The following is a 4411-nucleotide window of genomic DNA, read 5'->3' as shown; positions in this document are numbered from 1 at the left end:
GCCCTAGTCACCATTTTTGTTTTGTTCCTTCCGGTCCAAAGATCATTTTCCTTGGCTGAGGAAACAAGCAACTGTAGAGGTGAGCAGCAATGCCTTCTTCTCTACTGTTAGTTATTATCATAGCATCCAAGACTGAGCACTGAACTTATCCTGTGTCTCCTTTGATACTCATTTTTAAAAAGTCTTTTATTGTCCTTAGCTTTCTTGCCAGCACAAGTGATATTCTTCTTTTTAGGCTGCACAATCCTTTCAGATTCATCTCATTAACTTCCCTTGCAGAGCCCTTCCTTGTACTTTTGTACAGCTTAAAAAATATGGAACACTTCACCAATTTACATGTGCCATCGTTGCATGGGGCCATGCTAATCTTCTATGCATCACAACAGTGTCAGTATACATACTGCCAAGATGAGCACTGAACATGTCTTTTAAAAAAATGTAAGTTGGTTGTGTTCTATGTGCAACCACATCAGTCAGTCTCTTGAACTAGATTCTTTTTTTCCTTTCTTACTAGAACAGTTTTTCTGTCTTCAAAATTTCTTTCTTGAGAATTTTTTTGTCCCTCTTGAGCTGTAGAATTTAGTCCATGGGATCCTACCTAGCCTTTCCTGAAAGTCTTTCCTGCAAAGCCTTGGGTTTGAATCCCTGCTCTATCACTTATCAACTGTGTGATCTTGAATGTGATTCTGAGTCTTAGCTTTTTGGGTAGTTGTTGCTGGTGGTTGTTTGAGGTTTGTTTTTGTTTTGTGGTAGTGTATGTGTGTGTATGTGATTTACCAGATCTGTAACTTCACTAAGGAAGTCTTGGTGAAGAAATTACCTTGAGAATTGCAATGCAAGTTGTCACCTTCTCTGAAATATACAATTTTCGAACAGATTCTTAACCTTTTTTGTGTCATGGACCTCTTTGGCAGTCAGGTGAATCCTATGGACCATTCCTCAGAATTATGGTTTTTAAATGCATAAACTCTATGGGATTACCAAGGGAACCAGTTATATTTAAATAAAATTATCAAAATAAAAATTTTTTTTCAAAGCCCAGGGACCTCAGTTAAGAACCTCTGTCTCAGAGTACGCTGTAGGAACTCAATTCTCATATACTATTATTGCAAGCTTGATGTATTCATCAGGTACATTAAATTCTCAATTACATTAATTTTCTGGTTAGGCAACTAAGTCTAACCTCACTGAATCCAACTATCAGTCCACTGGAAGTAAAGATGGAGGTTTCCAATTGCTCTTAAATTCATCCTGCTATTTGCCTTCTCCAGGAATCATGAAGGTCCCTTTCCTGGAACACTTTTTCCATCATTTCTATCTTCTAAACTCATATTTGCATTGAAATATGCTCTACCTCTGAAGCCTGACAGAGAGGTGGTGGACTGGACATATATTTTGTGGACATGGCCATTGTGGGAATTTGTTTTGCTTGACTTTACTAGTTAAAAAGTTTTGTTGTTTTTTTTTTTTCCCAATTGGGGTAGGGAACAGGGATAAAAAGTAGATTTGTGATCATTGAAATAAAAATTAAATTAAAAAAAGCCTACCTGTATCTCCAAACTCAGTTCTGGCACCTCTTCTTCCATGAAGCAGAACAAAATTTTTCTAAAGGAAATTAAATTTTTCCTTAACACCCACAAAACTGTCATGGGCTTGCCTAAGGGCCTTTGAGTGTGTATCTTCTAAAGATTAGTTATCAACACTGACAACTCATCTTTAAGAGTTCTCTCCTAGTTGGACTGACAGTACTTACCACTTTTGGCAAAAGATAAAAATGAGTCATTTACTGTTGTTATGAAAATGAACATGTATCCAGGGCTTTTCAGTCAACAGTGAGTCAAGATTTATTAAGTGCTTACTAATGACAGGCACTGTAAGAATTTTATCTACTTAGCTGCTACATGGTATAGTAGCATTTCCTGGAATCAGGAAAATCTGGGTTTAAATCCTGGCCATGACACTTATTAGCTATTTGACCCTAAGTCAATTAACCTCCGTCTGTCTCAGTTTCCTCATATGTAAAATGGTGGTAATAACAGCATCCACCTCTTGAGGTTATTGCAAGGATAAAAAAGGATTACATTTGTAAAGTATATCGCAAGCCTTAAAGTGATAATAAGTGTTAGTTATTATTGTTAAAGGCAAAAAACCAGTTCCTGCTCTCAAGATCACAACCTAATAAGGCAGGAAACATGCAAACATCTGGGTACAAACAGGATATAAACAGGTTAAAATGAGGATAATCAGTGTAAAAAAAAAACTGGCAGAAGACCTAAAAAGGGGAGTTGGCTTCCTCTTGTACACTTATTTTCTTTGGTTTTCATAGCTCTCCATTTGCCAGGAGATTTGACATATCTCCCACGTTCTTTTCACCTGATGACACAGACAACAGCAGATACTACTGGGACTTACAAAAGAGGGCAATGTGGTCAACAAAGACTTCACGCCCAATGCAATTCTTGTGGCGTGATGATTTTTTGAGAACTATTTTTCTAAGATCACTTTAGAGTATGACCTGCCCAGCCATGCTATTAGTAATCAAGCATGGAACAGAACCTTGGTAATCTCCATGATTATTCTAGGACCTAAGCCAGCAAGGTGTGAGCCCTTCTGGAATTACTAAAATTTGCCTAATCACTGACTGGGGCATATGGTGACTAGTGAGAGAGAGGATTCAAGAGTAAGGGGTTGCGTTTTAGTTCCCAGAACTGAAGTGTACTTCCACTGAATGGTGTCCCAGTTCCACTTGCCCACTTAACATTGGGTAGTTTTTATAAAAGGATATTTACTTCAAAGATACAGCAAGAACAAAGTACAAAAATTCCCCTAATATATGGGGGGCATACTCTCCCCTATATACTACTTTGGTTTCTGGGGAAAAATGGGCTCAATTTAACTCATTTCCTACAGAACATAAGTCCCACCAATTTGGGGTCCAAAGGCAGTCTTGCTATTGGATGAGTTATCTCAGCTATGGCTGTACTGGTGTCTTAGAAGGCTATATCATTCCTTACTCCTCAGGGTACTGATCCTGTCCCAGCTGCAGATCTATACTCTGCAATGCCACAATGCCAAGTGAAAAAACAATTAATGGAAAAGTTTAAAATCAAAGTTGTTTTTCAACTCTAAGTGTCTGCTTCATTACCTTGAAGGAAAAAGGGAGTATTTTTCTACTTTCTGCCCTTCTTCTTTTCTAAATATCTTAAAACTTAGAAATTATCTTAAAGTCTTAGAAATTATAAGATGTTCTCCATCATATGCCTTTATCCTCAGTATCACTGCTTTCTTTTCAACGTTTTATGGAGAGCTCAAGTTTGTTTTTTGTACCCCAGGACTTCAGATCTTTCTGCCACGTGAAACGAACTTTCAGTCTATTCTGACCACTCCCACCCTTGGGTTTCAAGTGATTCTGGATGACATCAAGAGTGGACTAGCACAGAACACCAGTTTTCCCACATAATCTTGGCAGGATGCTTATGTCAGGCTGCCAAGTTCTGTGAGCTCATCACACATTTTTTCACTTTGGTGAAGCCTGCCTTGTCAATTCTTCCCTCAGTTTTGATTTGCTTTTTTGTTTTGTTATGTCTTATCAACGAACTCATCTTACGCTTGCAGCACCTTCTCATTTTAGGGCTGTCCTGCTCCAGCAGCTCTACTGCTAACAATCTTGGGATTTAATTAACTCAGACACAGAAACTATTTGCCACTTAAATTCCCAGACAGTGACTTGGCAGGATATGATCAACCAGGTTTGGGATTAGTGATAGAAGACAAAGGAAAACAAATTAGGCATCATTTCATGGTAGGCAGGTATTATTATGTGAGAATAGAGAATGTTCTCTTCTCTAATTCTAGATTCAAAATGCTAGCACCGATTAAGCAGGAATATAGCATCAACAGACCGATGTTCTCTGAAAAGTGATTACCCTTTATTTCAAATGATAAAAATATGAACAGATCAAATGGAGGTTGGTTCCATCAAACTGGTTCTCTGAACTAATGTTTTCCTCTTGCTGTAAAACTGGCAAAATTTAATCTCTTAGATGAGACACTGTTGCAGTGTATGAGGAGTCAACATGGAAGAGATGTGTTGTATGTAACTTAAGTGATAAAATCATTGTGATGCTCTACGTTTACTATGCTTCACCCAGATAAGGTACATCCTCTCACAACTACAGACAAGCATGGCAGTAAGGAGGCTATGTCTTGGAGACTCAAGAGGAAGAAGCAGAGCAACAACTGGGCACCTTAAACAATAACTGTGCCTGCTATAGGAGCCTAGTTTTTTTCTGCGCTTCTATTCTGATCTTCTCTGTCTCCCAGTACACCCTACTCAATGGCAATTGCCTCCTTTTCTCCCTATCTCTCTTCAATGCAGAGTGCTTAGAATAAAGAGTACAATCAATAAATG

At 38.2% G+C, this 4411-nt stretch overlaps 1 non-coding gene across 1 annotated transcript; it reads right to left on the bottom strand.

The window, feature by feature from the left end:
- Positions 1-308: 308 nt before the first annotated feature.
- On the bottom strand, positions 309-416 carry LOC140530585 (U6 spliceosomal RNA). The gene has a single exon (XR_011976015.1). It is a non-coding gene; the product is annotated as a U6 spliceosomal RNA (small nuclear RNA).
- Between the last annotated feature and the right edge of the window lie 3995 nt (positions 417-4411).

This window comes from Notamacropus eugenii, chromosome 2 (genome assembly GCF_028372415.1).
Source record: "Notamacropus eugenii isolate mMacEug1 chromosome 2, mMacEug1.pri_v2, whole genome shotgun sequence".
Taxonomy (NCBI): domain Eukaryota; kingdom Metazoa; phylum Chordata; class Mammalia; order Diprotodontia; family Macropodidae; genus Notamacropus; species Notamacropus eugenii.
This window is presented reverse-complemented; position numbering and strand designations above follow the sequence as displayed.